Source organism: Macaca mulatta, chromosome 3 (genome assembly GCF_049350105.2).
Source record: "Macaca mulatta isolate MMU2019108-1 chromosome 3, T2T-MMU8v2.0, whole genome shotgun sequence".
Classification (NCBI taxonomy): Eukaryota; Metazoa; Chordata; class Mammalia; order Primates; family Cercopithecidae; genus Macaca; species Macaca mulatta.
The window spans coordinates 134,915,178-134,941,266 of NC_133408.1; the positions used below are offsets into that span (position 1 = coordinate 134,915,178).

The following is a 26,089-nucleotide window of genomic DNA, read 5'->3' on the forward strand; positions in this document are numbered from 1 at the left end:
ACCTCATCATGGCTCAACTTCAAAAATAAGTGTTGCAATTCCATCTATTGAACAGGATTAGGGAAGTTAAATTACTATTAAGTGGTGGAATCAGGATTTGGGTCAAAGACTGTTTTTAAATCCTATCCTTTCCAGTGAACTGCAAGCACGTGGCATAAACATGGGAGCAGAAATGAGAATGGAATGCTACAAGGACTAGAGTGTATCAGTCTGCAGGGATACTTTTATGCTGAGGGAAAAGTGAAGATCAAATCAGGAAAGTAGGTCAGTGCCTGAGTTATTGCAGCAGCCTCAAAGGCAGTCTTGCATTTTGCTAATCCCTTCCAATTAATCTTTCCCAAACATGATATTTATCATGCCAGACACTTACCAGAAAACTTCTAACAGTGTTTCTTTGTTCTACACAATCTTGCCCTTCCCACATTTATTCATGATTCCCCAAATTAAAACTTCTATTTGACTACTTTTGTCATCATTTCTGAACCAAAGTCCTTGAGTACTTATGAATTCATGCAATCCATATTGAACTCACATTTTCTTACTTTTTATTAAATTTACTGTATATATCATTCTTGAAATGAAATATTCTTTAATTTGTTTTGTGTGTATATTTTCATCCCCTAGAGTTTGTAAAATGTTGAGATCAGACATTAGGCATTGTTATGTATCAGTGATGGCTAAATTAAAAATTGTCTGGCAAATCTTAAAAACATGGTAAAATAATAATTTTTATGCAAGGGTTTTAGTCTTTTCACTAACTGGCTCACAAATAGCCTCCAGTTATCTTACATATTTCCCAGTGTTGGCCTAGGCAAAATTGTAAAGTTGGCAGAACTTTTTTGAGACCTCTTTCCTTTAAATTTTCCTCTATCTCTCTGTCCCCCATCCCCAAATGTTACCTAATTTTGAACTCACCCAAATGTATCTTTTTTAAAATAATGGCTTTCCTTGGGTTGGTCACCTCATGGAGATTTATGATTTTAAGGACTTCAACCTACCTGGAGCCTTTTTGATCACACCACCTGTACCACTTTTGACAACCCGTACTATTCATATTCCCCAAAGAAATTATTCCCTGATGCAGCTTGTCCTTTGAAAAGTATACTATACCATACTACTATTAGCTAATGTCTTAAACTAACACAGAGAATAAAGAATAAGTTTTAAAAATATTTAATTAGTACATTTTATCCTCCTCCTCGATCACTAGCATTTTTATTATAATAAAAATTTTGGAGAGAATGTTCTTACCTTGGCCGGATTACTTTTTAGGATGATATTTAAGATCTAATATTAGACTGTAACTTTTTACTTTTTAATGGGAAAAACTGTGATTACTTTTGCACCAGCGTAATAGAAGGAGAAGAGAACCAATGTTGGAAATATTTTTATATCATAAAATTATATGAATCAAGCCTAGTCTCATAGAAGGAGTTACCCCAAATATTTGTTGAATTCTTGATTATTCACACCCAACTGGCAAATCTCTGACAGTTTTATCAGATCTGCTCACAGAAATATACCGTTTTCTACAGTTCTATCCAATCTTTTTCTATTGATAGCTTATCCTATTAATGTAATATCATAATATTAATATATTAATGGCCTGGTACCTAAATTTTTACTTTCTTTGCCCATTGCATGACATATTTTAGAGTTAGTGAATCCACAACAACATAAAGTAACATTTCAGTCCCATTCTCTAAAACTGGTGAATCAACAAAAACACAAACCCTGTTTTATCTTCACCTTACATATAATCGCACTCCAATAAACCACACTGGGAAGACGATATATCTGTAAAAGAGTCAGTGAACCCTGTGCTTTAAGGAACTCCATATGTTTTATATCCTTGCGTTAATGAGGCATAAAATTGAAACTATGGCGTGAAAAATATAAAAATATGGAAAGGTTTTTTTTGTTTGTTTGTTTGTTGTTGTTGTTGTTGTTGTTGAGATGGAGTTTCGCTCTTGTTGCCCAGACTAGAGTCAATGGTCAATGGCGTCATCTCGGCTCACCACAACCTCTGCCTCCTGGTTTCAAGTGATTCTCCTGCCTCAGCCTCCCGAGTAGCTGGGATTACAGGCATGCACCACCATGCCAGGCTAATTTTGTATTTTTAGTAGAGACGGGGTTTCTCCATGTTTGTCACGCGGGTCTCGAATTCCCGACCTCAGGTGATCTGCCCACCTTGTCCTCCCAAAGTGTTGGGATTACAGGTGTGAGCCACCATGTCTGGCAGAAAGTTTTTTTTAAAGGAATTTACGTAAAGTGTGTTTACATTTAGGAGCTGAAGCACTGCTTTCAGAAATGCCAATTTGATACTAGGGATCATCATGCTGTTTTTCCATTACCTTTAACTCAGAAATAAGTGGCTTGGAACTAAAATTATTTACCATTTGGACTTTGAAGGCTTGATCAAAGCAAGACACATATTTAAAAGAGAATCAAGTCTTAAACCAGATTATTAAAAGAGCCTTAAATTTCTGTTTCAATCACATATCATAAATAGTTGAACATATTTATTAAAGAGAAATATTTGTACATCATTTCAGCAAACTATTTTGATATTTAATTGGAAATGACAGACCATATTGAAGTTTATTAAAAGAATCTTATTAATAGTAACTTCACAGACACCACAACCACTGCCATAGCCTCCATTAGTAAAACTAAAGGTGAATGTGTGATTTAATAGAATGGGAATAAATAGAATTGAAAACAGATCCAAATCAGGAATGATGTGGCCAGCTAGACGTGAGTTGGGGAAATTTTGATTTTTGCCTTCCTACAGGTAAAAGAAAAACCAGCAAGCATTGAATCATTAGTTCATAAATTAGAGAGCATTTGTTAAAGAGGACCCCCTTGTGAATAGGCTTGTATGATGGGTTGGGAAAAAAACATAGATATAAATCAAAATAAAGAAACTGTATGCTTCTCTAAATCTTATCCAAGTTTTGGTATAAAAGTTAGACTGGAAACTCCCCAGGATATTTTTTTCTTGGGATGTTTCCAATATGTTTCATTTTCAACTAAGATAGAAAAAACATATCACAATGACAGTCTTCAGGGCAAATTATGTGAAACCATGAAAATGCAGAAATTTTGTTTGTTTTTCCAATGAAAATTTCTGAAATCTGAAAATGCTAAAGTTCATAATAGAGAGTTCAGATAGCCAGAAACTTCAATCTAATTTACTTAAATCCAATTAAAGAAAGTTATGATAAATGGCTCTCTTATGTAATATTTCTGCAGGTAATTTTGTGCTCATCCAGTAGTATGATTTCTGAAACCTGAATATCAACACATGCTTGTAATGTCTTTAGGATATGAAAATCACACATACATACATATACTTATACACAAACACTCTCTAAAATAACCAGACATTGTTAAAGAGACCCTCTTCTCATACCACAGCTATATTCAAATGATATTTATGAACTGTTTAGACTTCTTCAAATTGTATTGGCCCCTTGGGGTACACTGAAATCACAATCTGTTTATCAGTTTTTTTCTTGGGTTCTGTTATCTGTGTTTTTTGCTTCCATCTGTCTTTTCCTTGGTTTCCTATCCCCATTTTTCCCATACATTATTATTCTCCTTTATTGCCTTTTAATATTTCCCTTAAAAATAGTTTTACATTTTGAAGCTTGTTTCTTCTTATTCCTTTTTTTAGATGGAATGACAGAGAGGACACTTTTCTAATTGTTTAGTGTGGTTATTATAAATATCCAAAATCAGAGGACAAAAGATATGGATGCTAGTGTGATCTGCCATACAGCATAAAACAATGCAATTATTTAAAAATCAGACTTTTATATTGTTGTTTATCTTTTATAATTTTCAATAAATATTACTCTCATAACTTAAATACAGTTTTTACTGAAGTTTAACATACCTTTTTTTAAATAATTATTTTATTGTCTTTTTTGTTTCCAGAAGTGAAAAGAGCTTTTTTCTTTTTAGTCTGCTAAATTATATTATTTTACTGATGAGTCAAACAAGCTTCTATTAGAATAAAGTAATTATTTACAGAGAAATGATAAAATCTGAAAAGGATCATAAAAATTTTTAATCAAACAATGAATGAATTTTGGACAACTTACGGAAACATGGAAAATAGATGTGATATTTTTAAATTTTTAATCCTGTACTTTATTTTACAAGTTTGCTGCAAATGAATTAGGGATATTAAAGAAACATTTTCTCAAGAGATTTTCATTATAAAAAAGTTCCAATAAATTATTTTAAAAATATAACTGCTTAGGCAATTCCTAAGTTGCTGGGTCCCTCTAACATGAGTCTACACTTCTATCAGTAGACTAGACTATATTTCTACTACCTGTCTGGGCACATGAAGTTAGAATATCTACTTCTAAACTCTAAGTATTCATATAAATAAGAGTTTATGTTTTATTTTCTTATAAAAGAGATCAATAATAATCATCTGATTCTGTACTGGATAAAAATTATTCTTCAGGGAGACTGTCTGACATGGGGAAGAGTGAGAATTCTAGAGGCAGATCAGATTGAATCCTGCTTCCAACCATAACAAAACCATGACTTTGGGTACAGTAACCTCTCTGAGACTCCCTCATTTGTTTAAAAAAAAAAAATGATAATAATAGCAATATTGACCTTACAGTGTCCTTGTAGGACTCAGAAGAAATGATTGTGTAACGCTCTTTACATAGTTTGTCATGTAGCAACTGTTCAATTACCATCATCATCATGATTAACAATAGTAGCCGCACACTGTTTAACACGGGAAAATAGCTCTCAGCAACATAGGAAAATAGATCCAACAGCCTGATTTTTGGAAGTTAATTATACTCATTCTGATTTCTTGCGCATTTTTTTTTCTTGTGAAAAAGAGTGGTGACACAGAAAACCCTAAAGTTTTGATGGGTTAAGGTGCCTGAAATAATAAGTAATATACAGAAATACCTAGATGAGGACATTTTCCGTAAAAATTGGCTTCAAGAACATTAAAATAAATGTCCAATTGGAGAATGTCAATCTGCCTGACAGTGTAAATCTCCTTAAAGCAATTTAATTCAGATTAAAAAGATAACTTGGCTTATGTAGCAGAATGAGGGATCTGTTTCAAATCCATCACGTTAACACTATCAATAACCCACTATGACCCATGATTGAGTAGTTTTAATTAAGTTCGGTTAGGGTATTGGGGGAAGGGTGCATTATTTAGCCCCTCATTAATAGTTAATGTGATTATTATAAATATCTCTATAACTATTATAGTTTGAGAATCTTTCCTTTTTATTGAATTTATTGTTTTCTTTGCTACAGAGCAATAGCATTTGGGGAACTCTGTCTCCTAGGAGTTTTAATGCTACCCCACTTCCAGCACTATAAAACAGAGGCCTGCTGTTTTAATCACGCCTCTCTCTCTCTCAATGTTGTTTGCGCCCTGGTACAACCCATCTGCCTTGAATCTAGTGCTCCACTGGGGCTGCACACATCTGCCAGCCAGACTACCTTCGTACACAATTACTCAATCCGCCGTAAGGCTCTTTAATAGGAAACAAGTGTGACAACGGCAAGCCTCTTTTTTTTTTTTCCTCCTCTCTCTTAAACCACAGAGTCAAATAGCTCTAATAGAGATGAAGCTTGATAGATCCGCCCAGGTGTAGGTGAAATGGTAGAGCCTCAGGGCTAATAGATGCTGTGCTCTCATGCTGAAGTTTAGCACTGTGTCCTGTTGGGCTCTCTAGCATCAGTGCGATGGGCTGCTCCTGGTACAGTTACAAAGTGAACACGCTTCTTGCCGCTCACGTTTATGCCTAATCCGGAGGGCAACCTGGAGCTAGGTAAGAACAGAACAGCCCTTTGACTTCAACGCATGGACAAAGGACAACGAATTCAGTAAGTGGAAAAAATTATCTTTCTTTCTTTTACTTGGGAATTAATTAAGGGTGTTTACTCCCAGGGAATCCTCTAAAGACTGTGCAAAAGTGAACTAAGACAAAGCTTATGTTCATAACCCCATGAATTTTCTCCAGTTTCATTTTGCACAATGCCCTGGCACTGTCATTAATACTTAAATACTCCTGAAGTGACTCCTCATTCAGAAGGTCTCGGAACTGAAATGTGGTGCTAATAATACTGTTAATTCAATCCTGTATTTTGGCATATTAACTGCTACTTCTGGGTGAAATGTCCTTTATTACTGTCAAAAATGACGGTGGCAAGTGTTTTGTCAGTTTCAAGAACACAAAAAAGAATCTTTAAGAAGCACATACCCTTCTTGAAAATGGATTTCACTTTTATGCATAACTATACTGCTACATTACTCCTCATACATTGATGTGAGGAATTTGCTTATAATTTTTGCTTAACACATCTGTTCTATAGCTTGATCTCTTACTAGAAAAGTGACACTAAAAACTCCTTTAAAAGAATATTACGTTGTAGCAGCAATGACAATGGGAGTGAATTTTTAAAACAAACAAAACAAAAAAGGTCATTTGTCTAATAACATAAGAAGATATATTAAAACCAGATGTATGAAATCTCAACTTTGACTTTTTAGTCTTTCATGCTTGGTTTAAAGCAGTCTTCACTTTGCGTTTATTTTGCATTTACAACTTTGGATTCACCATTAAACTATGTTTGAACTTGAAGTTCAGATTTGATCTAGGTACAGACTTGTTCCTTGAGCCCCCTACTCTGATTTTTACTTGACTATGGGGAATCTTTTTACTACCATACCATATATTCTGAATTGTGTTAACAGGCTAACTGTGGTGGACTTTCAGGTGGAATGTCAGCCAATGTAAAAGAATGTGTTTGCTGCTCAAATGTATGATGCTTCATGTAAGAAATAAACATATGCCCTACCAAAGATTCCAGTTATTATTTCTAAATTAATCCATCAAGCATTGCACAAAGCTGATCAGATTAAAGAAAATGCAACAAAAACTGTCCGCACTTCTTATCTATTAATAGTCCTTTGAGTTGATTTTTAAAAATTTAACCATTATTAATTTGAAAAATTAGTCTGGAAGACATTGTCATCTCAAAAGGCAATGCACATATGTAGAGTAGATAGACAGGCAAAATTAGACAAAACAGTATTGCACTGTTTACATAATTCCCCATCGGCTAATGTTTTGTTTTTATTTTCTAACTATTATAGATGGACATCATTAAAAATGATGATTTAAAAGCCATGACGGTAGAATCCTGATGACTCCTTTGTGTATATTCAGAAATGATTTAGCTTGGATAAAGTTGCTGCTATGAGAGGTTTAATTAATTGTTTCTAGTTAAATATATTTCTTTAAGAATTGCATTTGACATTACTGATGGAGGAGTAAACGGAGTCTCACAGTCATTCTTCATGAAATACTTTAACCGACAATCGTTGGCATTGAATAGCGGTCAATGTCTACCCCCTACAGGGAGAGATTCTAATTTCACTATGCCTTCCCCAGCACATGAATGCCATAGAGTACAGTTCACACATATGAATGCCGTAACCGTGTCAATGACTTCAACAAGTGCCCCTTAATGAAAAGGTCAGCCCTGTGATTAATAGGAAGCTGGTTTCAAAGGCTGGACCTCACTTCAGCACGGCATTTAGATTTGTTTTTTCTTGATTTACTCCATTTGCCTTTCAAAGTGTAATAAAAATCAAGTAGTATTATATTGCACATTTTTAATGCATTGTGGTTGCTTTCATATGATAGCAACACAACAGTATATTTGGTTTAGTAAAGAAAAAATAACAACTAAGTGAAAAAAATCAATCGAGCTAATAATTGGTGAATGAAAATTTTACTCTTTATCCAAATGGAATATATAAACTTTGCTTAAGTTTCAGTTAATTTAATGAACTTTTAAAAGGCTCTGTAGGGATAAAGGTAGAGTGGGGAAAAGGTTTGATTTTTTAACCTAAGTTTATTATGCTTAAATGTGCTAGCAAGTGAATATACACAAGTAACTCATGAAGATAGTGGTTTTTCACTAATGGCGAAAAATCATTGATGAATATAGCTGAGTGAGGATGAAGAGAATAATTTTAAGCCTAGTGACAATCTCAAAGGATCAAATTTATAATGGTGGTGGTAGTGTTACAGTCTTTCAAGTTAAAGGGTTTTTTTTTTTTTTGCTGGAAAAACATTGTGGTTATATCCAACTTATATTTTTTAAATGATTCCTTTTTACTGGAATTATAATTTGTTAATAAATATCACATAAAGTTAAGGAAATGAATAAATCAAGTGGTCCTTATATATTTAAAAAATTTTTTTCATGTATTATTCATTTTGTATCCCTGTAGATTTATCTACACATGTTTTCAAATAAGATTGCAATATAAGTAATTAAAGAATACAAATAATATAAGTATATATACTATATTTATCACATATGAAAATTGCTATATGCTTAGAGGAAAATCATTAGAAGACATAGGATATATCAACTTATTCTAAGGGATATTCTCTTTGTAATAAATTTTCTTTTTAAACCACGTGTCAACACATATAGAACTTAATAACTTCATGTTCACTTATAGTGAAGGAATTATATTAGATATCAAGATTGAAAGTGTAGAAAAAAGGAGTTCAATTTTGAATGCCAACATCACACAAGAGGAGTTTTCAACAGCCACTCAAGGAAGAGAAAAATCTAGTACCTCTGTAAAATGGGCACAGTGCTTCCCGGATGTGTCACATTTTGTCAATGGCCACAGCTAGCTACGTCTTCCCAGTACTCTATTATTCAAAATTCCATTTTTTTGCTCTGAATTGGAAGCCAACTACTTCCAGAGTTCTAATGCATAACATTAATGGGGCTCTCACAAATAAATTCCTCGAAACTGTCCTAAACATGCCGTGATTTATTTAGTTCTTATAGTCCAATGAAGTAGGCAGCGTTCCTATTCCCATTTACGAATGCGAAAATGGATTGGTTAAGGGACTTGCTTAGTGTCATGCAGATAGTGATATGGTTTGGCTCTGTGTCCCTACCTAAGTCTCACCACGAATTGTAATAATCCCCATGTGTCAAGGGCAGTACCAGGTGGAGATAATTGAATCGTGGGGGTGGTTTCCCTCAGGCTGCTCTCCTGATAGTGAGTGAGTTCTCACGAGATCTGATGGTTTGATGAGAGCTTCCTTCTTTGCTCAGCACTCATTCTGTCTCCTGCCACCCTTTAAAAAGGTGCTTTCCGCCATGATTGTAAGCTTCCTGAGGCCTCCTAAGCCAAGTGGAACTGTGAGTCAATTAAACCTCTTTTCTTTTTTAAATTATCCTGTCTCGGGTATTTCTTCATAGCAGTGTGAGAACAAACTCATACAGGTAGTAAATAGTGTAACGTGGGTTCAAATTAACTTTGCTTGAGGGAAGATGCTACCCCAACCACCGGAATCTACTACCTCTCTAATGGGTGACTTCATTATTAGTGGAAAGTTGGCTTTATCTCTGACCATCTTATCTGGACTACTTGAATTAAGAAAGAAGGTACAGAATGAAATTGATGGAATGCCCAATCAAATAAAGCGTAAGTAGTTGGTTGTCAATCAGTCAGTATGATCTCACTTCAGGTTACATTTCTCAGTACTTTACCCCACTATTTTCAGAGGTTTTATTATAGGTAAAGAAGGAGTTGCAGTTATATTTCTGACATGTGAGGAAGAGCTGACCCTTCAACTCTCACTCATTTCCCATGTCCACACCTGTTAATAGTGGGCCTGAGAAGTTTGTCTCCTCAGGGTATTTCCAACCCAGTGATGTCTGGCTGACTGACAAACAGAGATCACTCTAATCACAATAGTCTTTCAATGAGAGTCACCTAAACACATTCCCACCTTCAAGGCAGTGAAAAAAAAAAGAGCTGTCAAACACTTTCAAAGACTTTTAGGCCTCAGTTATTCAATAGGACTATCTGGATATTTGTTTTTTGAAAGATAGAATGCCAATTGAATTTTCTCCTTATCTGTGGGGAGTATGAATATATATATGCATGTGTATGTGTATGTGTATATAAATATACACACCGTTGGTGCATATGTGTGTGTGTGTGTGTGTGTGTGTATACACACACATATATACATGCTTGGTAGACTTCTAAAAAACATAGCCTGGAAAACACCTCTTTGTAATATTTCATTTAAAATATAATTTCCTATAACTTACATATGTGGTATGTCTATCTAGTGGAAAACATTCTTCTCAAGACAGACATTCATCATTATGATTGAGATTCTTAGTGAAGATAATAAAAACAAAATATTTTTGACAAAAAGCCTTATATCTTATATTTTCAATATTATGGGTTTATCCTTTCCCATATAAACACAGGATATTCATTTTAAAGAGATATTTTATTTTATTTTTAACAGTCCATATTATTATAATTATTAAACCAATACATAGTTTACTTTTACAAACACAAGCAGACTCATGCAAGGCAAATGGAATGAACATGGGGAAATTCCTTCAAACGTGAGCAACCCCAACTCATTTTCTACAAAAGCGTAGGTAGAAATAAATGTTCTTTTAATTCTCATTTTTCCTTTGGTTTGCATAAAAGATATCTAAATATGAACAGCATTTATAAAATCATAGACTATTCTTATTTTTTTAAAGAGTAAAAAACAGTTTTTAAAAACTAATCTCAAGATCCTGGAAAAATTAATCTGTGGTGACAGGATCTGAAAGCTCTAAATACCTTGAGGATTGATGATTACTTGAAAGCAGTGGTCAAAGACTTCCTCTATCACTATCATTAATCAGGAGATCCACAGGTTAATTTCTTGAAGTTAATCTTATCCTCATAAATCCTTTTTGAATTATCCAGTAACTACTTTATTTTTATTTGTACGTTCATCTTAAGTGGAAAAGTGTTTCTCTCCCTCTTTCTGTTCTTACTTGACATTACAAGCCTTTCACCAGAGAACCAGTCTGGAATTAATTCTTAATCTAATTGCTTCTGGCTCATGTTCCAGGGAAATATTGGGAACACTGCAGACCTAGACATTGCTGGTGGACACTTCTATCCAGATCTGGGTGCTAGCTATCTCTGCTCACTTCCACAGTTTCAAACACCCTGAAGTCCCAGCCAGCAGTCACAACAATCAACCCAATTCATGATTTTCCCTTTGCATGGGGCGGGGCGAGGTGGGGGGGGGCTTGGTCCCAGTTTCCCTACGTGAGTCAGACTCCTGGCCACCTGGGTCTGGATTTGCAGGCAGCCAAAATCTAATAGTTTTTCATTTCTAGCCCTGCTTAATATTAAATATTTCTTTTCATTTGAGGCCCATTAAAATACCCTTTTTTAAAACGTGGGTATACATTTTTATTATTATCATTGCTATATGTTCACAGTAGAAGTTAGCTGCAGGTATGTCTAAAGCAAGAAATCAAAGAGGCATCTAATTAATAGTAACTTCACTTTTGTTTTATTACTTAATATTGTGCGTTTCAAATTTGTATGGAAGAGACAGAGAAGAATCATTAGTATTCTATCTGTACTTCTATTAAAAGCTTGAAGATTTAACCTTATTTTTTCTAGTGAGATGCACTAATATGCTTGAATTTTACATGCTACATAATCGTGTTTTTCTGATAAATAATATTTTTGGTCACTCTGAAATTTATTTTCCTGAAATAAATTAAATGCTGTTAACTATGTGATACATTTCTGTGTTTATAATTATACTTGGCGGCCGGGCGCGGTGGCTCACGCCTGTAATCCCAGCACTTTGGGAGGCCGAGGCGGGCGGATCACAAGGTCAGGAGATCGAGACCACGGTGAAACCCCGTCTCTACTAAAAATACAAAAAATTAGCCGGGCGCGGTTGTGGGCGCCTGTAGTCCCAGCTACTCGGGAGGCTGAGGCAGGAGAATGGCGTGAACCCGGGAGGCGGAGCTTGCAGTGAGCCGAGATCGTGCCACTGCACTCCAGCCTGGGCTGGGCGACAGAGCGAGACTCCGTCTCAAAAAAAAAAAAAAAAAAAAAAAAAAATAATAATAATAATAATAATAATAATTATACTTGGCTAATTCACAAATCCAAAATTCTCTAGAAAGAGAATAGTGAGCATTAAGTAAAAATACTGGGGCTTGGGTCTTCTTTGTGGCAATCACTACCTTGTTTTCAAAATGTACAGAATATCCATCATGCAACATTTGTGTGAATACTTGTGAATAAACTTTGCAAAACCATTTGTAAAGTACTATAGGAAATTCTAAGAAGTTATTATAAGATAGAACAGAACACAGGAGCATGCACAAGCCATATATATGATGTTTCATGTAATATGCTTGGTAGACTTGTAAAAGATTTTAGCTGTAGTATAAGAATAAATGTTTGATGTAATTTGTTTTTTTGTATTTGTTTTTGTTTTTTTGATGCAGAATCTTGCTCTGTCGCCAGGTTGGAATGCAATAGCACAATCTCGGGTCACTGCAACCTGAAACTCCCTGGTTCAAGTGATTCTCTTTCCTCAGCCTCCCTAGTAGCTGAGATTGCAGGCACCTGCCACCACACCCAGCTAATTTTTGTATTTTTAATAGAGACAGAGTTTCACCATGTTGGTCAGGATGGTCTTGATCTTCTGACCTCTTGATCTGCCTGTCTCAGCCTCCCAAAGTGCTGGGATTACAGGCGTGAGCCACTGTGCCCGGCCTGTAATTTGTTTTATGTCATATACATCATAATGCCTATTTTACTCTTTAGATTAAAATATGTTGTAATGATATTTAATCATTAAACATTTTTCTGAGTCTAATTTCCATTTCACGAAGGAATCAAAATTTCTTTCTCTGGCCAAGAAAACACTTATCAAACCTTTTCCCAATTTGTAAACTTCATGAAAGACTCATATTTGATTAATACTATTTCTAAATGAGCCTCTTCTCTATCCCAGTTTTCTACAATTTCAGAAATGAAACAAAGTTAACAATGGGAGCCCCAAATCTTTATTACTTGAAAGTAAGCCCTACAATACTGAACCTTTGAATTAAGTTCGGTTTACTCATTCAATCACAGCTAATATTGGCTTGAAGCATGGTAAAGAAGAGAAACTTGTTAGTACTGGTAAGGATGTCTGAAATTCACATAAAGCGAGAGCAGTAAATCACACTTGCAGTGTCAGCACATTTGGAGGCCTAGGTAGGAGGATTGCTAGAGCCCAGGAGTTCATGACTAGCCTGGGCAACATGGCGAAATCTCACCTCTACAAAAAGCAAATACAAATATTAGGGGTGGTGAGTGCCTGTAGTCCCAGCTACTCAGAAGGCTGAGGCAGGAGAATTATTTGACCCCAGGAGGTTGACGCTGTAATCAACCATGATCGCCCCACTGCACTCAGCCTGGGTGACAGAGTAAGACCCTTTAAAAAAAAAAAATACATAAAATATTAACATGTATTTTCATGTTTGTTCTCAGCTACCTCATGAAATAGTACCAAAAAAACTTTGATTTTTTTCACTTCTTAAATAATGATAAAAGTATATTTTATCACATCCAATACTGTGGCCAAATATTTACTTTATACATGAAAATTTTAGTAATGTTAGTTTATGTGCAAACATTTAAATTTTATTTAAAATATTAAAAATATGTTAAATTTGGAAAAGGAACATTACTGCAGTAACTACTATGTGTCGTGTGACTTACACTATCTTATGTAATCTTTATATTAATGAATAAAGGTAGATTTGTCATTTCCATTTTACAGATGAGCAATGTGTTCTATTTTCTTGAATTTCTAAGGAAGATTAAGTACACAGAAATCTATTCAGATGACTAATCCAATTATAAAGGCAGTAAATGTGTACAAACATGCCAAGATGCCCACATGCAGTGCAGGTTGCAATAGAAACTGTTTGTATTATAGTTCCATTCCTTTGGACTGGAATTTAGAGACTTGTACTACTTCAATACATTATGATCCTTAAGGATGAGCATACAAACTTTATTTGTATGAGTCATAAGTGTCTTAAGAGCGTCAGTATTGCCATCATATTTTGATTCAAGAAACTAGTAATGCCATTCTTTGGAATGTATTCTACTTACTTTTATGAGGATATAATGCTAAAGAAGATGTCACCAGTTGGAAATGCTATATTTTTACATAAAATCTTTACATCCTGTGTTAAGGTATATTTATTAATTTCAGTGTTACAATGTGATAAAAACTTGCTCTGTGTGTGTGTGTGAAAGTGAACAAGTGAATATGTGCATACATAAGTAAAACACTCTACTTGGCAGCATTCCTATTAGATGTTCCACAGTGATAGGTTTGTTAAAAAGAAGAATTTTTATTTTGTTTAAATAACTATAGTCTATAATTTAAAAAACTCTCATCACAAATTTTTGTATGCACCAACAAGAAAAATGTATGCATTTAACATATTTGTTTCCTGTTTTTTTCAGACTTTTAATGTCTTGAACATTTAGGTTAACCACTTGCTATTCTCTGCTGCTATAGGAACACTTCTTTTTTATTATTTAATGTGTAACTTTAAACTGTGCTAAAGCTACCCACAGCCTTACACAATGGTCTTCTAGGTAGATTATAATATTTTTAGTACTGTATTATTACCAGCACTGTTTTTTGTTCTTTTTGTTTTGTTTTGTTTTTTTAAAGTAGTCCATTTTGGAAATTGTGAACTTTCCTTTTTGACTGTGACAAAACCCAGATTTTCTTTCTTTTTCTTATTTATTTATTTATTTATTTATTTATTTATTTATTTAAAACAGAGTTTCGCTCTTGTTGCCCAAGCTGGAGCGCAGTGGCACAATCTCAGCTCACTGCAACCTCTGCCTCCCGGGTTCAAGCGATTCTCCTGCCTCAGCCTCCCGAGTAGCTGGGATTACAGGTGCCCACCACCACACCTTGGTGATTATTTGTATTTTTAGTAGAAACGAGGTTTCACTGTGTTAGCCAGGCTGGTCTTGAACTCCTGACCTCAGGTCATCTGCCTACCTCAGCCTCTCGAAGTGCTGGGATTACAGGCATGAGCTATCGCGCCTGGCCCAGATTTTTTTTTTTTTAATTAGTATGATATGAGTTGTATATTCCCCACTCAAAATCTTTGAAAACTTTCATTAACACCTACTCACAAGACTACCATTGGCTACATCTGATGCTACCCTACTCAAAAGATAGAATAAGAATGAACTATGGACCACCAGCAAAGCACCATTGGGGCAACAATGCAGGCAGTCCTTAAGTAGTCCAACAACTCAGGTGCTAGAAGGCAAGGTCAAAATGGGGTAAGTGAGGGAAATTCCTGGCTTGAAAGCCTCCTTCTCTATAAAAACTGATACCTTTTATAACAAGAGAGACACAGCTTCTAGGATTCCTGCAAAGGGCCTGCCCAGTAAAAATCATCACCATATTCAGGGATACCCAACATTAGGGTTACTATCAGGTATTTAGAATTGTCTTAGTCCTGATTCGTTGTTGGAGTTAAGGGTCATTTTTCCTGTAGGCCTATTTTCCTAGCAATGTGGTTGACATTCTAATTTTTATTGTTTTCAAGGGGAATGGAACTAGATAGTTAACAAAAGGTCAAATTATCACGAAGTGAAAATTTTATTGTTAGCTCTTTATCCACAGGTAGTTAACATGGAGTTTGAGAAAATTAATTTTAAGGACTAGCATGGCCTATTCCCATTATGTCTACAAATGCAATCCTGTGCTTTAGTTTATGGTTATAGTTATTGCACGTAGGGCTCTCATTATTTATAGTTTTGATTTGCTTCCAAAACATTTTATGTATGTCTGCCTCTTCTGTAAACTTTAAAAACTACACCTACAAGTAAACATTTCAAAGGGCTGAAAGAGATTTAGATTTGTTAATTAAACATTCCAAGGGTATTTTGTGTCTTTCAGATGAGACTAGACTAAGAAAGTTTGAGACTACACTCCAAAAAAAAAAAAAAAAAAAAGAAAACTAGAATTCTGAGTCTATCATGTAACTTTTTGAAATAAATAAGGTTTCACCTAAGAAAAGCATAGATTTTCTACCAAAACTCAGGATACTAGTTATGCAGCACCACCTTTAACAGTGGGAAGAGGCTATAACAGGAGCCAGCCATCTAACAGCAGTTGTGGCCACAACAATAATGCCATATATAGGCCACACATGAGGTAGGCATGCCTTAAGGGAAAAATGTGAATGTGGCCGGTACTCGGGCTGTTCTATAGGGAAGCAGTGTAATGGACAAATAACACCTTGTAAACTCCTATAGCTATGATCATCAGTGTTTAAAGACTTACTCCAACTGTTTTTTTAGGAAGGGCCCTGGGTTGAACAGTCTCAGAACATTTTAGGTGCTTTTACTATGTTATTGCTAATGCTATTTATTAGATTTTAAAAGCACCACTAAAAATTCAAAAGAATAATATTTCACTAATGAATACTAAATATATGTTGAATAAAATTGAGTCTACTAATTTACTGTTTAGGAATAGACATTAGATATACAATAATTATAAAATACATAAGCATTTATATGTACATTGTTTTATGATAAATAGAGAATTAATCAAAAGTTTAGGGAGTCTACTGTAGTAAAGTCAAAATAAACATGAGCTTGGACAAGTAACATTAATAGCACTTACACACTTCTTACATTATTAATAACACTACCTCAATATTTTCACTTGTAAAATGAGAAGTTTGAAATAGATGAGTTTGATTTTATGCCTAATTTTTCAAATGCCTATATATATAATTTCATGTATAAGTTAACATCAATCAACATTAAGACATAAAACAAGCTTTTAAAAATAAACTTTAGATAGAAGCTATATTACTCCTAAAAAGATATGTACTAATTTAAACCGATCTTACTTTTATGATGCTTTTTAATGACTTACAGTCAATCATGACTAAATTAATAAACTACTCTTGAGTAATTAAATGTCCTCATTACTTGAATATTGAAAAATGAGGGCATTGATTATTTTAGTTAACTTTGCTGTCTTCTTTTCAGTGCTTATCATGAATTAAATAATTAAAATTCATTTCTTCGACTTTAAATAGATAATAATTTGCGTTTTTTCTATTAAAGGTAACATTTTATTCTGTCAAGCTATAGACAGTATAATAAAATGGAGATAGTGCAATGTAATTAGCTGAAAAGAGTGAACTTAATTTATCTTGAATTATGTGTAATAAGAAAAAACGTAGGAAATCATATTTAGCATTACTTAAATAAAAAAAGTATTGCAATTATTTCATATTCCTTTAGAAATCAAAGACATAAATTTTGGGGAAATATCAGATACATGAAGTTTATGCTAGATCTTTTTTCTATTAAGCACTGCATTTCTTATTTAACAGATATTGGATTTCAACATCAGTTGTAGCTGGCTCTTTCAATTTAGATGGATAATATACTTAAAGAGTTTTTGGATTTATTTCCTTTAGGAGAACATTTCAGAGTTACCCCAAAAGAGCTTTGAAATAATATTCATTTTTAATTAGGTTTGGTCCACCCTGTGCAGCAGAAGCCATTAATAATGAGACGCATGCAAAAGGTGAGGGTAGTCAATATTTGAAAGACCAGTGGATCCCTGAAGATTTCGATTTGCCCTCGTGTCTTTTCATTGATCAACTCCACCATTAGGTTGTATCTTTCTTTACTTAGAAGCCTTTGGAGCTAGAAAATATAAATAACAGGATTGCTCCTTAGCAAATTTCAAGTGTCATGAGCTTTATTTTTGACACTCTATCTCTCTTCACACTTTTCCAAAATCAGGGTAACTTCTCTACCTTTCTTTCAAAACAGTCACCCTCATGCCATAGGCTTCTTACTGACTTTAGATTTTTCCCAATACTGAACTTCTACCAACATCAGTGTTTCCAATTCATAAAGCTCCATGCTATTAAAGTCTTTATTATTACTTTTTTTGGTATTTATATGCTCTTTCCCACTAATTCCTAAGTCAAAACACTCATCCTATTTAATATTCACTGCTACATTATGGGAGCAAAGATAATTAAACATAGACACAGTATGTTGAAAAATACAGTTTGATGGGACAACCTTGAATTGATAAAGTTCTAACACTTTGGGGGTAATTATATTTTAAAAAGAGGACACTTCGAATTCAAAAACAGGTAATTATTCAGTTTCAGAAAAACTCAAAAGGAGATGAATTTCAGTCCAAGGAGCTGAGGGGCCCTTCAGTCTTGCCTTAGAGCTCTAATCTTCTGCCCAGGCTGACTCTGACCCTGGACACTGCTACCTGGACAGCATTCTGGCTGTCAGGAGATCGGGATGTATTAAAATTTGCTATGAATCTCTGGTACTCATTTATCTCTGTCTGTTTTATGCTCAGGCTCTAACATTTTGAAGAAAGATTCCCTACGAGCAGTTTTAAAATTTACTTTTAATGTTTTTGTGTTACTATTTTTCACCTTCTGCTTCATTCCAGGTGTTTGTCTTCAGTCCCTTATCTTCGCATTCTCCATTTCTAGTATACCTTCCTTCTGCAGTCAAAATCTAATCTTGCAGTTGGAAATTCAGGGAGAGTGAAAGATGTTAAAATAAAAAACAAACAGGCAAACAAAAACCCCAGAGCCCTGCCTGAATGTTGGTAATTGAGTAAAAGTGAGGCCGTTCTATCTATGAAGCACTGTTCTCAGTGTTTTTTGTAGAAATGAACATTAATCTTGTTTTAGTAAACTTCTTTATCTAATTAATCATGTTGTCATTTAAGGGTTCATGATGCAGTTTGCCTTAAACAACTGCTGGATACTTTAGACCTTATATTATCCTAAACTTTTCTGGTTTGCCTCGCTTAAAAATGTTTGCATTGGATTCACAGTTAATGCACTAACCTAGCTTTGCTTTGGCTATCTGTGTTGTTTTGTTGTTGCTGCTGCTTTAAATTGATCTTGAGATTTTGAGTGTGAAAAAGAGGAACATATGTATATTCCTAACTATTGAGCTTCTTATTTATTAGTATTGTTGTTAAATTGTTGAAGTCATCTTAATGCAGAGCAGTATGTATGGCGCATCATGTCATTGACATATGTTCACATTATTTGGGATTGTATTTTTTTTAAGAATAAAATATAGCTCTTTGACAAACATTAATTTTATGGCTTATTTTAAATATCCTTCCTGATTTTCTGAAATCTTGAGCTACATAGTATCTTTACCTCCTCTGAATTCTATAGCATGTCTCATCTGTGTCGTTTATTTGATAGCTGCCCATACTGATGTATTTCCATACCTAGTTCTATTCCCTGCTAGATACTAAGCATTTTTAACACAGGGGCCATGATGTCTACGTTTTTGTGTGCAACACAGCCATGACAAAATAGGTGTTCAATAAGTACTTCTTGATTGAAAGTTGACCATTCCACCCTATAAATGCAGGTTAAAGGGTCTTTACCTACGTCTCTATCCCCCATTTGCTGTTTAATTGGCTATTAGCTAGAACTGATTGATAGACATAAAGACTTTTTTTTAAGGAATTGACAGCTATGTAAATATAGCACTTAACCTTAAGCACTTAGCCATTAACCTTAATCACTGTCCATTAACCTTAAAGCACCCCAGGTTTCTCCCCTTACAATCCCCCAAAGCAGACCCTACTCGATGCATTTTTTTTACCATGAAAAATAATCTTAGTAGAATGTTTTTGTTGTTCTGCGGATAGCTGTAAAAATTATATTTTGAAAAAGAACACTTGACCTAATTTTTTTTAATAGTTACTAATGTATTTTCCAGATGTCCAAAGAAAGATAAGAAATTGGGAAATTATTTTGAGGACACGTTAGTATATATTTGACAGGAGAAGGACTAGAGTATGCTTTTATAAGTATGATTTTATATAAGGTTGATAATCACAGGCATATCATATCATTTCTATTTAACTTAGAAAATTTATTTTAAAAAATAATATTTTCTATAGCTATTGCTAAAAGGTTTTAATTATTGTTAATTCTAGGCATGTGGAAGTAGCTAATAATTTTAAGAATAGAGACTGATATTTTCTAACTAATGTCAAATTATAACTGAGAAAAAGAATAAATGAAATTCCTTTCTTTAAGCATAACATTTTAGATTTTTTTAAATATTATTGTCCCATAAACCTAACTAATTATATTGAAATATTACCTTTTAAAATAATTCTTTGTAGTCTATAAAATCTATATTTTCTCTTTTGGGTGTTTCACAAAGACCACATAAAATAATAATTATACATTATTAGAAAGAAACAAAATTTCATGACAACTTTATTATTTATTATTATATTTTTTATTATATTTTATATATCATGGTTTTATTTTCACCAAGATCTACATTTATGAAGTATGAATTTAGTAAAATAACATTACAAAGTTGCAAAAAGTTTTGTGCGTAATTTTATATGCGATTATGTTTTATGACTAATCCTTGGGGTGAAAACAGTAAGTCAGGGAAGTTCCCATTGTATTCTGAACATAATACATCTTAGGGTGAGGTCAGGTAGAGTGTGGGAGGATGGCTGGGGATGGGGAGGTAGAAAGAACACCTTGCTATATTCAGGAAAGCAACTTGATACTAATGGACTGATTATTTTTAGCTTTGCCAGAGTGCTCAGTTTTGTTCCAAGTCCCGCAGGGAACTGACACTAGAAGGTGTGAGCAACTGAGGGCAGGGGAGGGTCTCTCTTACCACTAAATTTCAAAGTATATTTTAACAAATGTGAAATCTCACTGGAATAACAAACCAGTGTAACACGAGGACTTCAACTCTAAAAAGATGTTACCTCAACACCAGGCTGCTTAGCTGTTCATTTGGAATTTTACAGTTACCTAACATAGGAGAAAGGTGATAATGAGGGTGACTTGGCAAAACAAAGTCCAGGCAGAATGAGCTCCACAAAGGCAAATCAAATGCCAACATTGACCATGTGTTTTGAAAATCAATAAATCAATAACTTTCATGGAAATTGGAGGTTGTATGTTTATTTCACTCACTGAACATTTTCACCATACAGTCATTCATGACCGAGAGGATGCTCTCGGAGATAGACATATGCTAAGAGGATATTAATTCACTGTTTCATTCTTTATTTTGTAGATCCCACACCCCAACACCTCTATAGATATGGAAATATATCGTAGTTATATCAGTATACATAGGCCTTCTTTTCATACAAGATGATGAAAAAACAAGCAAATTTAGCTGAGAATCTGAGCAAATAAGTGGGAGTAAATTTCTATCTTTACAGAATGTCTCCTCCAATATATGCATTTTATTTATTTAAACAACATTGCTTGAGGAACCATTTTATGCAAATAATATTTTAAGTTTTTTTTTTTTTTTCTTTGAGACAGAGTCTCGCTCCGTAGCCCAGGCTAGAGTGCAGTGCTGTGGCCTCGGCTCACTGCAACTTCTGCCTCCCAGGTTCAAGCGATTCTCCTGCCTCAAACTCCTGAGTAGCTGGGACTACAGGCACCCTCCACCATGCCCAGCTAATTTTTTTCTATTTTTAGTAGAGACGAAGTTTCACCATATTGGCCAGGCTGGTCTCGAACTCCCGACCTTGTGATCCGCCCACTTTGCCCCCCCAAAGTGTTGGGATTACAGGTATGAGCTGCAGCACCCTGCCTATTTTAAGTCCTTTTAATTGTTGAAATGGTTATGTAAACACATGAAGGATGTGTTTTTGAAATCTTTTTTTTTTTTTTTTTTCCGAACACATGGCATATACTCTACCATACTGCTTTTTACTTTACAGAGGAACAACTAGAAGTAAGATAAGTCTCTTTCCTTTTGCACAAGTGTTAAGTGTTGTAAAAGAGGTTAATTAAATACTGGAAAACTGATCAAAATGTTATCTTATTATTTTTTCCTTCAGAACATAGCTAAGAGTTATTTATAATGGTAACTATGTCTCTAAGTTACAAGAAACAGCCAACTTAATGTCAGCACGGTGAAGAGCAAAGTATTGATATTGTGCAAGTTTGTTTCTTGCATTAGATTTTCAGCTACAATGTAAAGAATCTGGAATAAATAATTTGTGTTTTGTTTTCTAACTTTTTTTTCTACTTTATCACTTTTTGGTTAATTTATCCATTTTAATTATTGCATCTAAGGAATAAAAGATTTTAATATCTTATTTTTCTAGTTAATAGCAATACAATATATTCAGTATTTATAAATGATAGAATTTTATATTTTTTCAGGCACTTGAATGCCTACAATGTTGTAGGCATTCATGCTATTTGTTGAATGTTGTTTCAATTAATCACTGTCAGTCTAATTTAATGAAACTAACTTCAAGTTTTACTACTCTACTGCATTATTTTCCAGAGTCTACATTGTTGTTTGGCTCTACATTTAGACAACTAAGACACATTGAAAAAAATTCTTAACTTTCTTTACCTTATCTCTAAGTTCTAAGGAAATATAAAACTTTTATGGAAATTGGAAACTACCATCATGCATATTGTATCTTTCCTGCAAAACTGGCTTTATTTGTATGTTTTACTAAGATGTGTCTTAATCTAGATTCATGTGAAAACCACAGATTAAGTCTACTGTGACAACAAAACCAGTCCACAAAAATTATGCTGAAACATTTTAGGGAGAATTCCAAAGGTTGAGACTATTCTATAGGGAATAGTTTGCTTTGATCCAAGTGTCTAGGGATGAAAGCAGAAACAAGTGCCACAGGTAATCTGGAGTTCTGTAAGTAAACCCATATTCCTCTACTCATCATCTGTAAGTTAACATTTTTTTTGCTCAGCACTAGTTACTAACACTATATTGGAAAAAAAGTAATGCAAATAGGTGCACCTCTGACTTTCCAACTGAACCACCAGGTTGCATGTTATGTGAATTTTCTTTTTAAAAGTCAGCCCTTGAAATTCATTTTGTGATCATATTTTTATGTAAAAGATTTAGGTGAGCGTTTTAAACCTACCCCAATAAAGTCTGCTCTAACATCTGTATGGCTGCTTTTCTCACTTGAGATTTTCCCAAATGCTAAAAATTTAGGCAATTCTATCTGTTTCACATGAATGTTTTAACCTTAAAACAGCAACCCAACAAACCACCACCACTCCAAAAGCAATGAGAAGGAACAGCGCAAGCACTCATCACATTCACAGACACCCTGACACAGAATGAACAAACAAACATATAAGCAGGCAGAAAAAACAAACCAACTACAAAAACAGACTCTCTCTAACGATCCATTATTGCGAGGAAATTTCAGGTTGAACATGTATAGTTTAAACACACACACACACACACACACACACACACTACACACACATTCACCAGGGAGTATGAGAGGGGCTGTACCACTCCCCCCTTTCCCAACCCCTGCACCCCTGGGACCCGGCACTCTTGGGGGTGGGGGGAGAAGGGGGAGCAAGAACTCTGGCGCCTCTAGCCCATCTGAGGCCTTAGGTAAGAAGAATGATGTCACAGATGTTTCACTGTTTTTTCTTCATCCTATTTCCTTCTCTTTTCTTAGGACTTTAAATAGTTTTCTCTCTTTATAGTTTCTCTTCACTTTTTTTTTAAACCTCTAACATTTCTCCAAAGCTCTGTGATCCCCTAAAATAGAGAGACAATTCTTCTGACTGAATATAAACATTTATTCCTACTGGTCCTGTGTATTTTATCTCCATTTTTACTGTGGATGGGGCTTATTTTTTTCTCGGGGTAGAAGCAAGGGTGTCAGGATCATCATCAGCAGTTCCCATCTCTAGGGATGTATTGAAGAATACTGCCTATTAATTAACAGCTTATGATGTGTCTCACGTTCTGCAGAGGAAGCACTCTGTATAAATGCCAAATAGTAATAACTCAGCTCTCTGGGCTCTGGACCCACCAGCTCTTACACTTTCGATGGGGAAAAAGAGTCATCTTCCTCATTAGGCCTACCTAGAGGATACAGTGTCAAGTGTAAAAACTGCTACAAAGAGGAGTAGTCATAAGTATTTCAAAGTGATTTCAAATGTTACTCTGGGAGAGAGAAAAATAAAAGGAGCAGTCCTCAACATATTATCAAAGGAGGTAACTACACAATCTGTATAGGGGAGCATACAGTCCTTTTCTTATCTAGGAAACAACCTGTCTTAGGAACAAGACTCACATTCACTTACTTCAAAGTCTGTCTTCACTACCCAAAAAGACTTGTCCTAGGTTAAGTTTCTATGTAATGTTGTTTTTGAAATACAGTTTGCATCTTTTTATTCATTTTTTCATTTAAAATAATAGACTGTTTTCTCCAGCAAAGTTCAGGTCTAGCTCTTTTATTTTCTCTAATCATATCATTTCGTAATTTCATGTTATAGTCAGATAAATCAGAAAGAAACTTATTTCCAAGGCTGAGAGATAAGAAAATTGAAAGAGTTAGGATTCTCCCACCTCTTAGTAGGTGAGACTGAAAGCCGTTGTTGCAGTGATGGAAAACACACAGCCATGGAGGGTTTGGAACTGATTCAGATCTCCAACAAGATCCTGACTTACATATGGCGCAGGGATCTGGTCTTTTGCTCAATAAAGGTGTGGAAAATAGAACAATAAAGGTATGGAAAAACGCAGTGTTGTTCATATTTGTCTTTCTAAATTTTCTTAATTTAAAATTTTACTCTTAGAACAAATGTTTAGTATTATTTCTATAATTTTGAGGCTCCTAGTCATTATTTAAAATGTTTTTGTTACTTTCTGTGCAGTCTGATTAATCAGATATTTATATTTAACTATTCCATATAAATTAAAATATTTAGGGCAGGAGTGGTAGCTCATGCCTGTAATCCCAGCACTTTGGGAGGCCGAGGAGGGTGGATAACTAGAGGTCAGGAGTTGGAGTCCAGCCTGGCTAATATGGTGAAAGCCTGTCTCTACTAAAAATACAAAAATTAGCCAGGCGTGGTGGTGCACACCTGTAATTCCAGCTACTCCGGAGGCAAGAGAATTGCTTGAACCGGGGAGGCAGAGGTTGCAATGAGCTGAGAGTGCACAACTGCACTCCAGACTGGGCAACAGAGTGAGAGTCAATCACTAATAATAATAATAATAATAATACAAAACTATGGAGTACATAATATGTATCTATAGATGGCATTTTAATATTTCCCAATTCTTTGTTCCTGTGAATAATTTTATTCATTGTAAAGTTATAATTACAGAGAATAAAAAAGTGACTAAACACAAAAATTTATAATAAAACCTTCAGAGGAAATAACAAGGAAGGAAACTAATACTTAAGAAGTATGTAGGTTTCACACATATACACACACACACACACACCCCATTTCTTTTTTCCCATTAGGCCCAAACAATACTTCTCTGAAGCAATTTTATATACAGTATTCCAAAGAGATTAAGTACATTGTAGAGTTTCTTATCTAGATCTAGTGGCAGAGCTGTAATTTACACCTAGACCTAATTCCAGAATTGAGTTTTATAACACCGAATATACAGTACCATTTTTACTGCCACTAATGCTGTCACATGACTATCTCTCTAAACTAAGAGCAGTATTAAAAACTGTTGTTAATTATATCATCTACCACTTTGGGAGGTAATACTACTTCTTAAGTGTCAATATTTCCTTTTGTGTGAAGTTTATTTTTCCCTATTATAAGCTACTGATATGATTCTATCAATAGCTGTGGTTTAGTGGGATTATGTTCTTCTGAAATAATGCGGTAAATTAGGTAATGCTAACAGTTTAAGAGCAGGATATTGTTTTCTGATTGAGTTCCTCTTATATGATCCTGTGTGGCATATAAGTTTACTTTTAACAGAAGATTTTATTTAGTTCTAAAATATTTAAAGGTATTTTGAAATTTCACAAACATTTAACACTGTATCTGATAGAAATGTGGTGATATGTTTTAGCTGAAAAACAGAAAGAAAGACACACAAAATACAGATTGAAATATGGAACAAGCATTGGGAGCTTCATCATACAAATACAATACACATAAAACAATACAAAGCACTAATACGTTTTAGCCTATGTGTCTAACAAGGAAGATGTTAGTTAAGCTCTCCTTGCAATTTAAGATCTACATCTTTACCTCAGCTCCTCCTTGTCCCAACCCACATCCGATGAAAGACCAAAATCCT

At 34.4% G+C, this 26,089-nt stretch overlaps 1 protein-coding gene across 2 annotated transcripts in view; it reads left to right on the forward strand.

The window, feature by feature from the left end:
- Window positions 1–26,089, forward strand: part of SEMA3A (semaphorin 3A) — a 559,757-nt gene that overhangs the window by 17,621 nt on the left and 516,047 nt on the right. Inside the window, exon 1 of one of the 2 annotated variants that reach the window (XM_028846125.2) lies at window positions 5,764–5,889. The exons of the other annotated variant lie outside the window; for it this stretch is intronic. The gene's annotated coding sequence lies outside the window, so the exon portion shown is untranslated. Of the gene's footprint in view, window positions 1–5,763; window positions 5,890–26,089 lie in introns of those variants that run through there. 2 annotated transcript variants of the gene reach the window in all.